General features: G+C 52.7%; 1 long non-coding RNA gene across 1 annotated transcript; it reads right to left on the bottom strand.

The window, feature by feature from the left end:
* Nucleotides 1-223: 223 nt before the first annotated feature.
* LOC139001737 (uncharacterized) lies at nt 224-10,898 on the bottom strand. Its single transcript, XR_011470098.1, has 3 exons — nt 10,799-10,898; nt 5,049-5,174; nt 224-447 (listed from the first exon to the last, which is right to left on the bottom strand). It is a non-coding gene; the product is annotated as an uncharacterized lncRNA (long non-coding RNA).
* Nucleotides 10,899-12,005: the final 1,107 nt, after the last annotated feature.

Here is a 12,005-nt window from a genome sequence, read left to right as displayed (position 1 = left end):
AGGCCCTTTCTAATAGATGGTCACTTAATCTGCCATCGGCATTAAGTGTGACAGATAACCAACATAGGCCTGGTGCTTTCTCTCAGAGTTAAAAAAAACAACAACAAAAAACAGTAAAGTAAAATAAATTGTCACCTGCCACGAATATCATCAAGAGAAATATTGGTCAGGGGCGGGGGTGGGAATTCTCAAATAACAACCCCCAATAACTCCAGCTTGTAGTATGGGCACGATTTCCATTTTCATGAAGAAGGCAGCTGCTTTGCACAAAGGCAGTGGCGAGGGGGGGACCGTGACCAGCTGGGGTTCCCCGGAGGACCCCTCTGTTCAGGCTGCTGCACGTGCGTGCTCTGGGTCTCGGACAGCACCTCCTGCCCTGGACTGATTATCTTCCGCCATTCATATCTGGAGCCACGGGCTGCCTCCTGGGATTAAGCATGGTACACTCTGCAAATTGAAAATAAGATAGCTGTTAGGAACATAGACGTGCCTCTATGATTACCATGGCGAACAAAGGCAAAACATTAATTTACATCTATTACAATAGAGAAGCGAAGCCCGAGATATTCCTCACGTCTTGGGCCAGAGCTGGGTTTGCAAAGCTGATGTTGCTGGGAGATGAGCTGGGTGGAGGCAGCGGAGGTGAGGATGGAGGCGCGGTGGTGAGTCCGTCCGCTCCTCTGTGAGCTGCTGCCTCCCCGCTCACCTGTGGGCCAGGAGACGGTCAGAGACGGGAGAGACGGCCGATGCTACCCCGCGGGCTGGGAGCAGAAAGAGCATGGTCTCCCCTAAACCCGAACTTGAGTGTCTATAGAGATGGTGGCCATGGGTTTTGCTTTTACATCAGGAGCTCGCGGGGATCGTGTAGAACTTGGAAAATCATGTTTTACACAGTGGAGCCTTGCTCCTCAGACCCGGTGGGCCGAGGAGAAGACAGAGGGTCAGAGTGGTTCACACCCTCCAGCCTTTCTTGGGGGCTCCGCATGTGTGCGGCCCTGTACCTGCTGTGGTGGGGCCTGTTGTTATTCTCCCCACTTCTCAGCGTGAGGTCAAGCCACTTGCCCAAGGTCATGGGGGCGGAACTCGGTGCTCAGCCTGGGAAGCAGGCGGACTGGAGCCCCTGTGCCATGCTCCTGCCCACCTCCCTGGAGGGCGTTATCCAGCCCCTCAGACTGGATGCTCCCTTCAAGGTCAAGTGACATTGTCCCAGAGTCTTTCCGGCCCACAGAGAGGGCCTCTCCCCCAATCTCTGCGTGGTGGCGTGGAACACAAGGTGTCGACCAACCTCTATCGCCCACAGAACTGTGCCCAGGAGGGCAGAGGCCCCCTGTTCCCATCAGAGGCTCCGTGCCTGCCCTGGGTGGGGACTCTGGGAGGAATGAGCTCCCTCTCTACCCTCTTCACGAAGGTGTTTTTGTTGTTGCTGCTTTTTCAGGATGTGGCTCCCCCAGCTTATCATCTAGACCAGTGATGGCGAACCTATGACATGCGTGTCACATTTTTTTGGTTGATTTTTCTTTGTTAAATGGCATTTAAATATATAAAATAAATATCAAAAATATAAGTCTTTGTTTTACTATGGTTGCAAATATCAAAAAATTTCTATATGTGACACGGCACCAGAGTTAAGGTAGGGTTTTTCAAAATGCTGACACGCCGAGCTCAAAAGGTTCGCCATCACTGATCTAGACCCTTTGTCAGCTCACCTGCACGCACACGCTTTCCCGAGACACACACCGGATGCCGGCTCTCCAAACACGACCTGCCAGTGCGCATGCTTCCTGAGAGCACGCCCTAGCCTTGTCTCTCTCTGGGGTGACGGGGATGTGACGGGGATGATGCCAGGATGCTCCTGGGTTTGGGAGTCCGGCTTACGGCAGGTCTTGCAATGCAGTGCCTGATTAGAACTGGTGAAGAGAGGGTCCAGGATCATGGTTTGGGATCAGTGCTCACAGCACGGCGAGGACGATGAGGAGTCGTGGGGAGTACACATTGCTTGGCATTGCCTCTGGATTCAAAGGGAGAAGAGCTGTTCCCCAGGAAGGCCCAGGAATAGCTATTTGAACTGCTTTCTTCCCGGGCAAAGATTCCTCAAGTAGGAAAGTCATGTTATCGTGGCCATCCGACCACGCAGGGCAGATGGTCTCAATCGTCACACATTTAATCTCATGTCACCGCCTCGTATGGGATTCCAGAGGGAGGGCGCCCTTCTGATCCCTCCAGACACTAAGCCTCAGAGACACTGGGCTTAGCCGGGCAAAGCCTGAATTCTGGCCCCTGGACTGTGGGACTCTCCCATCATAAGACCTTAATGAATCATAGGGCCTCTCTGACCTGTTTTCTCCTCTATCCAACAGGGCTTGGGGGCAAGTCTCCACTGCATCCCACGACTCTATGACTAAGTCTATTTGTCTAAGGTGGAGGCTTCGGGTAGTGAAATGACTTCCTATCAGACACAGGAAAGAGGGGGAGGGGAGTGTAGGGGAAGGGGAGAGGCAGAGGGGCAGGTGTGGAAGACTCTAGAAGAACAAGGTCCCTTTGCTCAGGCCTGGGCTTCTAAGGGTTTTATCTAGTAGACATTCATTCACACAGCAAGTACCAATGGGAAGTAACTCTGTAAACTCAGATAAGATGGTCCCAGTGACAGTGTAGCCAGACACAGCTCGCCCTGGCTTCTTTTCCATGAACCATTGCAGTCACAGCCCCTAGGAACCTCACGCCTGCTGCCTTCCAATGAAAAGGACCCTTAGACGGAGCGGGAGAGGGGCGATTCCCACTGCTGAATAGAAGGTCCGAGTCTTTCTCTCCTGCCTGTGGCCCACCAGGCTGTTTGAAAGAACACTCCTTCCAGGCTGCCCACGATATTGCCAGCCCCTCCTCCCCAGTGGAATGGTGATTCATTGTAGATAACCTCTCCTGATTAATTTTGTTTTGACTTTAACTTGAACATAAAAAAAAAAAAAAAGAAAGAAAAGCTGTACTCAGTGAAATTCTCCCGTCCAACATTCACCACTCAGCTATTTTCAGCTGGCACTGGCATTAGATGCAAAAGAGGGGAAAAACTAAATGCAGAAAGAAAAGTGTTGATTGTCATCAACAGTCCTGGCTGTCAGATTGGAAAGTCGTCAAGTTAGGCCCTTTGTGATGAAGAATAAGTCAGCGATCTCCCTGAAATTCGCATTTGAGTTCTTCCCTCTGTCATCGAAGTGTCCGAAGGTTTGTTGGTTCCTCTACACCAGCGGTTCTCAACCTGTGGGTCGTGACCCCTTTGGCGGTCGAATGACCCTTTCACAGGGGTCGCCTAAGACCATCCTGCATATCAGATATTTACATTACGATTCATAACAGTAGCAACATTGCAGTTATGAAGTAGCAACGAAAATAATTTTATGGTTGGGTCACAACATGAGGAACTGTATTTAAAGGGCCAGAAGGTTGAGAACCACTGCTCTACACAAAGCCTTTTGAACTCGAGCCCCAGGTTTGCTGGGGTCTGGCAGCCAGGGTCCCCCGAAGAGGCTGGATGATTACCTGCGTGCCTGGATGGACAGGTGGTGTGGGCCGCACACAGGGAGGGCAGAAAGGCTCATTCTAATCCCTCAAAGTCCCTTTGCTTCCCTGGGCCTCAGTTTTCAAGTCTATAAAATGGTTAGAACAATGCGTGTTAAACAGAGGTGTCAGAAGACTGGGGATAAGGCATGGGAATTGGGAGCACAGTTGCTGTCTGTGTGGGTGTCCAGGAATGGAAGTGGTTAGCGCAATTACAGTTGTTACCCGTCAGAGTAGAGGCAGCCTCTGTCACTCGTAACTGGACACGGCCAAGTCCACAGGGCAGCCAAGGGCAGTCTGAGAGTGACTTCCAGGTGCATTCCGTGGTGCTTGGATCAAAATCGATGACTAAAGGGACTTCCCTTTCCGTATGCTTAGTGGTGTGGACACAGTCTGGGACCAAGGCTGCTCTCCCTTCCAGGACGTGAGGCATAGCTGTGTTGAAATAATCCTCAAACGGCCCGGCTGGTTTGGTTCAGGGGTTGAGCATCGGCCTATGAACCAGGAGATCATGGTTCGATTCCTGGTCAGAGCACATGCTCAGGATGCAGGCTCCATCCCGTGTGGGGGGCGTACAGGAGGCAGCCGATCAATGCTTCTCTCATCATTGATGTTCCTATCTCTCGCTCCCTTTCCCTTCCTCTCTGAAATCAATAAAAACATATATAAAACATAATCCTCGCCCTAGCTGGATTGGCTCAGTGGATAGAGTGCCTGCCTGTGGACCAAAGGGTCCCAGGTTCGATTCCGGTCAAGGGCACATACCCGGGGTTGCAGGCTCAATCCCCAGTAGGGGGCGTGCAGGAGGCAGCCAATCAATGATTCTCTCTCATCATTGATGTTCCTATCTCTCTCTTCCTCTCCCTTCCTCTCTGAAATCGATAAAAAATTATATTAAAAAACAAACAAAACAAAACAAAACCATAATCCTCAAATGTCCTGATCTTTGCTCAAACTCACAGTGACAGTCTCACATCACACCCATGGAGGGACCACTAGATGAACAATGGCATGAAGCTAAGTGTGGCCCAGGGCCACTTAAAATAGGGCGGAGGTGTGTTGATGAGTCTCTGTATACCATGTCCTTCCCTCCTCCCTGTCCCAGGCCCACAGACATGTGCCTGCCCTGGAGGGATTCTCTCTCCAGGGGCCTTGAGAGTAGGGATCCGGGACCACAGGTCACAGTGGACCCTTTAGGGCACAGCCTTGTGGGAAGGAGTGAACAATGGGAGAAACAGGAAGGAGGCCGGGAGGGAGGCAGAGAGGGAGGTCGTAAGTCTTTTGGGCAGGAGGCATTTCACAAAGACTGGGCATGGTTTTGCTTGTAAGCCCTGGGGAGCAGGGCTTTTACTACCCCGTGCCCTGCAGCACTGTGCACAGGGGAGCCACCTAAGAAATAGCATTGATCAAGTCAAAGGGGATTTCAAGTATAAGGGTGAGGAACACTGGAGATTTTACCATCACAACAGCCTGTATTCGAATACTGCCGAGGCACTTACCTGTTCCTGTTTCTCGGGCAGGTCCTGAGGTTTCTTCATTCACATGGAAGAGGTTGCAGCAGAACGAAGCGCTTGCCGTATGCTCTGCCCTCTGGCAGGCTCCTTCCGGTGCTGGCTCCGGCCTCACTGTTCCAGGGAGGAAGGACCAAGTTCATTGAGAAATGTGACCTGCCCCGCGGGACCCTCACGGCCAATGGCACCACCCGCCCCCAGAACCCTGGTAGGAGCTTAGCTGTCTCAGGCCTCTGGCTCAGGGGGCCTCCCAGGCCCATCTCCTCAAGGCCGGGGTCCTGTAGGCTCTCTGGAAACCCCTCTTCCTGTCCGATCATTTGCCATCACGGGTGACACTCCCATCCGAGAAGGAACATAACTGGCCCGGGGTGGTTGGCCCATGAGGGGAGAGGTTCACCTTAGGAAAACCATTTCAAAACCCCTGTGTGGGACTTTCGTTGTCCGGTTGATTCCTCTTGCTTCTGAGCTGGAACTGTCCGGAGTGTGACCATCCCCACGCTGTCTGGGCACGGAAGTTTATGCATTCCTCAGGGCCCCCATCCTATGTGACTCTGAGCCCACTGGAATTGGGGGAAAGAAGTCTGAATTTAAGGAAAAGCTTGTCACAACCCCCAGCCTCGAGGGGCAGGTCATACAGAGCAAGGTCCTCGGAGCATGGCCCTCCAGGCCATGTTTCCAAAGATGGGGGTCTGGACCCTGGCGGGGCTGTGTGTGCACCCCGCAGTGTGGAGCCTGACCAGTCTGGGGGTACAGGGGTTGTCCCCTCACTGTCTAAAGCACAGAGATGAGAGTTTGCATTTGAGATGGCACACTCCCCATTATTTCTTTCTCGGTGTCGTGGCCCACTGAAATTTTCATTTATTGAAAAATAAAATTCATGCATCACTTTGCATTTTAGAAAGCTGTGTCGCCATCGATCAGGGATGAGGATAGCACAGTCCTATCTGTCCTCGGCTCACCGATGGCCCTGCCATTACCCATCCTCTCTCCACCTGAGGAACGTCCCCAACCAGGGTCCCCTTCTATACATTTAGACAGATTTGTATCAACATTTCCTTGTCACACTTCACTTCCCTCTTTTTTTTAATTATGTGAAAAAAATCACATTAAGCCGAATCTAATTACTGCAATGTATATTAGAAGCAGGGCACCATCAAAATTTTATTTAAATTAATCAGGTTTTGATTTAAGATATTAAATTCAAATTAATCATGTAAAAATGGAAATGATCCTTGACGCGCTTCCAGCTGTGACTTCAGTCTGTTTTCTCGGGAGTCACTTTCGGGATGTCTTGGGGGGGACATTACAGAAATTCACGCCGGTGCTATTTCAATTAGAGTTATTTAGCAGGACAGATGTAAAGAATATGGTATAATTAAGAAGGAGCGGATGACATGGCCACAGATTTTCAGGATTAAAAGCAGGGGGAAAAAGCACACGCATGAGAGTGAAAACTGCCTCTTGGTAAGAATGCCCAAGTTCAAGGGCAAAGAGGTTAAGCATTCATTAAAGACAGAAGGAAGATTTGCAGAAACCGGGGCTTTTTCTCGGGAGCCATCTATAGACTCCCGCTTCGGTTTCCGCTTTGAAGTTTCATGAACAAGCTGGTACTAACTGATACTGCGATTCTTATCTTCCCTGAAATGCTCCTTCCCCCTGGCCCTCCAGGCTGTTGACAGATTTGGTTCTAGGGCCGTCGGAAAGCTACCAGAGTTAAAACAAGACTTCAAGACCCATTTTACGTCAAATAACATATATTGGCTTCTACGATATTGCATAGATACAGTTGCTTTATTACTTATGCTCACACACATGTATTAGGGGTGATGATATCAGTGCATTCTTCTTCATGCCAATTCCTCATATGTGTAACACAGATGACAGAGGGCAGGGTTTGGAATGGGCTCATTTTTCCCCACACGTGGATGGAGTGGGTAGGAGCCCTCTATTCTGGGTGAAGAGGCGGCCTAAGAAGCTTATGTGTAATACTTTAAACAATAAAATAAAATTAAAATAAATAAATAACAAAAAGAAGAAGAAGCTTATGCAATCCTATCTGAGCGGGCACTGGGGCCGGAGCCGCCCATTCTCCTCTGCCCACAACAAGGTGCCTGGGCTCTCTGTCCCCTCCTCTGGCCTCACTTCTCGGCGAATTTGGTTTCAGGCCCCAGAAAGCCCCAAGAGTCAGAGAGTGATTCTTGGGGCCCATTCGGGGTGCACCTGGTCAGACAGAAACCCTGGCATCTCGATTAGAGGGCCCGGGGCCTCTTGCGTTTCCCTCGATCTGGCTGAACCCCCGAGAGGGGCTGGGGTGGGGGCTTTCCTGCCAGAGGAAGTGACTCAGCCTGGGTTTCAGAGGCTCTATAGTGAATGTTTCCAAGTACAGAGCACCCACTCCCACAAACACTGCTGCTCCCACGGACGCGGCTGGGCGTCCCTCCGGCTCTCAGCAGCCGGGCCTCACACCAAGGGTGCACCCCACCCATAGCGGTCACCGGCCTTGGGGGAGTCTCCAGGGAATGAAGAGCCTCAGCCTCCCCCGCTCGCTTCCCCCCCTCGGCTGACCCTTGTCCCAAGCTCCATGCTGGGTCCATCCTTAGCAGGTGAGGGCCTCCCAGGAAGGCCCCAGGCTTCTTTTCTTTCTTTTTCTTTTTAAATTTTTAAAATATTTCATTGTTGAAAGTATTACATATGTTCCATTTTTTCCCTCATCAACCCCCCTCCAGCCACCCCCCCCTCACCCCACTGTCTGCATCCGTGGGTTCTGCATATATGCATACAAGGTCTTTGGTTGATCACCTCCCACCCAACCACCCTCCCCTCATCTACAAACCAACAAATGACAAGTGCTGGTGAGGATGTGGAGAAAAGGGAGCCCTCGTGCACTGCTGGTGGGAGTGCAGACTGGCACAGCCACTATGAGGAATAGTAGGGAGTCTCCTCAAAAAATTAAATATGGAGCTGCCATTTGAACCAGTGGTCCCACTCCTAGGAATATATCCTAAGAATCCTGAAACACCAATCAGAAAGAATGTATGCACCCCTATGCTCCGAGCAGCACAATTTACCATCGCTAAGATTTGGAAATGGCCCAGGCTTGTCTTCACAACTAAACTTAACTCACAAAAGCTCAGGGGTTGTGTCTTGCTGGTCTTGGGTTCTCAGATGATCGCGAGGCCTGACACCAGGTCCCAGTAAGTGTTTGTGCCATGAGGAAGCCAGGGCGAGAATCAATAAACAAATAAGTAACTGCACCCCCAGCTGAGGAAGCGCGCACCGTGATGAGCATGACCAGGCAGGGGACAGGGGACTCGCCCCTCGCTCCCTCCTCCCCTCCTCCAGTCCTACCCTCAATGGTTGTCTCTTCTGGGCCCTGGTCCCAGCCATGGACAACCTCACTGTGTCTCTCGCATGTGGGTCTGGGTTGCTTGTAGAGTTGCAGAAAGCGGGTGATTCATTGACGGCCCTGCTGCCCACTCATGGGATAGAAATATATGTAACGACTCTTTCAAAATCCTTTCGCTCTTTCAAACAAAAAGAGTCAGGTGGGAGGTGAAAATAATCACCTTTATTTTTTTTTTTCTTGGTGGAAAACGGTCTTTGTCACTTCAATGCTGTTGCTAATTTCTCAGAAATCCCAGCGGTTCGATGAAAGGCGCGTATGAAATGCTAGAACACAATCATATGTTTTCTGGCCTCTTGTTTTGCTTTTCTCTTTCTACCTCATGTCACTCTTGTATGCCAGCCCCGCGCCACAAGGTGAGTGGGGAGGCTTGGGATTCAGACCTCACCACTTCCACGCCATGGGCCCTGGACAAGATGCTCGGCCTCCCGAGCCTCAGTTTCCCTAGCTGTAAGTGACCAGTTGTTTGGGGCTCAGATTTCAACCTCTCCCTGAAGTTCGGGGATCGTTCCTCACTTGGGAGATGGGACTGTAGCTGAGTCCCCGCAGCTCTTAACAGATGAGGTGTTAGCAGGAGCCTGGGCTTCTCACTTCGTTCCACACTCTCCAGCTTTAGGAAAGCACTGTGAAGAGTGGCAAGTCTGAGACTTGAGTGGGAATCCTACTTCTTAACTTAATGCCTTTGATATCAGGCCAACATCTTACATCTTCTGATCCACTTTCCTCATTTGTAAAAAGGGAATGACCTCCATCTAGAAGAAAGATTTCAAAGACTCGAAGAGAGGACTTTCTCTGAATCTATTCGCCATCCTCCACCTTGACATTCCTGCCACATGCCAAGCAGACCTCAGCCTCAGAGCCTGGGCACGTTCTGTTCCCTCTGCCTGGGATGCTGTTCCCCACTTAGCCACATGCGCTTCTCGGTCACCTCACTCAGATGACCTCATTGCCCCCTGGCCAGAGACTCTTTCCTGATCATTCTCTCCTGCCTACAGCGACGTCTACCCCGTGATCTGCGTGGATTTTCTTCGTAGCACTCGCCATCCTCTGACATCCCTGGTTTTATGTTCACTGCTCTATCGCCTTCCCCCCAGCCCACATTTAGGGCCAGGTCTTTCTGTTCCCCCAACATGTGAAACAGGGCCTGGTGAGCAGGAAGCACCCAATAAATGCTTGTTGAATAGATACCTATGTCTGAAATAAAGTGGGAATTCACCCAGCAAAAGCAAACTAGCCCACGCTGTATGAACTACCTTTTTTGGGGGGGAGAACCCTGGGTCCACTGTTGGCTGCAATGACAAGTGTGCACGTGTGCAGGTGCCGGGAGGGAGGGCACAGGGTGCCAGGGAGACACACAGTCACACGGAGGGAGGAAGAGCTAGAGAGACCCGAATCAAGAGAACAACAGAGGGAGGAAAGCGGAGGCCCAGAGGAGCCTGGGGGTGGGGAGGCTCTAACCTCTGAGCAGAGGGGGAGGCTGAGTGGGCGAGGCTCCCCTCCTGTTGTCCTCCCTCCCCTGGCCCCCGCCCCCCTGGTCCTCTGTCCAGCAGCAGCTGCCTTGCACCTGAGCTCCGGAGGAGCCTTGCATCATTGCCCTGGGCTCTGGGGAGGCCAAACTCCGGCCTATTTACCGAGCTCCTGTGGTCAGGGCCGGGCTCCTGGGAGAGCAGTGTCCCGGAGCGTTCCCTCGAGGCCGGGGCTCGAGCACCAGGCTGGGGCAGCTGGTTACTATCGTAAAGGTCTTGGTGGCGGCAGCTAATTGCCTCCGCAGGTGCCAGTGTGCTGTCACCTGCCCCCAGCCTGAGCTCCCTGGGGCCACACCCTCCTCCAGGCGAAGGGCAGTGACCTTGAAGGAGTGAAAGTTTTACCACATCTTTGCATCACTTCTGGAGATTGCCACAGAGAACAGCCGAAAACAGGGAGCGCCCCGGCGTGGCCCCAAAAGCCATGGCACCCGGAATCCTTCCGGGGATCAGCTCACAGCAACACCCCCCATCGGGCCTTTGTGACCCCCTCTTGGAACTGGGGAGACGGAGGCTCCCTGGAGCTTCCCGTCACCCCAGATTGTGCAGGCAGCTGTATAAACCGCAGGCAGGTGGAAGGCGATTCGATCTGAAATGGCCACACCTGCCACCCTCCACCCACCCCACGGCATCTCCAGGCCTGGCTCCGTGGAGGCAGCAGACGTGACAGGCAGGCCCACCATCCCTTTCTGAGTTCCACTTATCAGAACTGGGCACGTTTTGGGAAGTGCCTATGTGTCTTCATGGGGTACCATGTAACCACCACCCCAGAGAGTCTGGGGCAGCGCCAGGGACAGAGCACACACACTCACATTTTTGCGGCAACACACGGCATAGACACGATGTGAGGAAAACACAGACGATCAACAGCCTCCTGTTCTCTCTATCGGTTCAAGTCAGGCTTTGCCAACCAGATCGATGATGAAAATGACTATCGGTTCACGAAGCGTTGCTGGAATCTTCCTTATGACATCAGGGGCCAGTAGCGCCAGCAGGAAAGAGAAGGTATTTTTCCCCACATGATCAACGCCCCGTGTGGCGCCCTGAGGGACGTGCCCCATTTCAGTTTATAAATTAGATGGCGTTTGCACGTAGAATGTACACGCAGAGAGGAAAAGGTTCCTGAACAGAGCAGCGGAGGGCGGCCTGCCACCTCCCGCCCTGTGCAGGTCCCGGCGATGCTCTCGTGAGCACGTTGCCCAGCCTCTGTGTGCGGGGCACCCGCCTCCCCAGGCTGCAGCTGGGGCTGAGCGCAAGCCCGGCTCCTGGTCCTCAGCAGACTTCCCGCCCATGGTGCCTACGATTGCCACGGCCTGGGGATGCTGACATCTAACCTCGATGCCATCAGTAGACACGTGTCCCCGGGTACCAGTCCTCGGCCACTCATTTCTGCAAGGCCTTCCCCATCAGGGTCTGGGCAACCCTGTGCCTTTCATTTGGATAGTGTGTCCCTCCTCACAGCTCATGTGTCCCCCGCGTTACAGACACAGAGGGCGGCGTGAGGAGGCGAGGCCAAGGAGATGGGGCTTTTTCTAAGACTTTGATTGCGAGGGTCCTCTCTGAAATCTGGAAGAATCTTTCTCTCCACTCCGGGCAACTTACAAGAAAGACACAGGCCTGTCTCCGCATTTAGAACGGAGCTCTCACCGCAGCCCGCACTCACGTGGGATGGGAGACGGCTACTTTGTCAAAGCCCCGAGCAAACTTCTGCTTCCTTCCATCTGATAGGGCTGCGACTTCCTTTACAGTGTGAAGAGCAGGGGTGCACGCGCCCAGCCCCCACCACGGGGCGGAAGGCCAAGAGCAAAAAATAGGGCAGGCTTCGCAGTGGAAGACCAGAGGTGGAGGTTACATAACGGGGCGCAGTGCGCGCTACTTCGTGTTCTCGGGCTCTGGGAGGAAGGCACTCCCAGGGCTCTGGGGGGGAGGAGGGGGGCTATGTCTCCTGCTTGTCTGAGGCTGGAGCCAGAAGCCAAGCTTCCTGCAGGGGGAGCACCCAGCCCCCTGTGGATGGGGGAG

The sequence above is a fragment of the Myotis yumanensis genome, unplaced genomic scaffold, assembly GCF_028538775.1.
Source record: "Myotis yumanensis isolate MYYU_CA2020_CCGP unplaced genomic scaffold, mMyoYum1.0.hap1 SCAF_1, whole genome shotgun sequence".
NCBI lineage: Eukaryota > Metazoa > Chordata > Mammalia > Chiroptera > Vespertilionidae > Myotis > Myotis yumanensis.
This window is presented reverse-complemented; position numbering and strand designations above follow the sequence as displayed.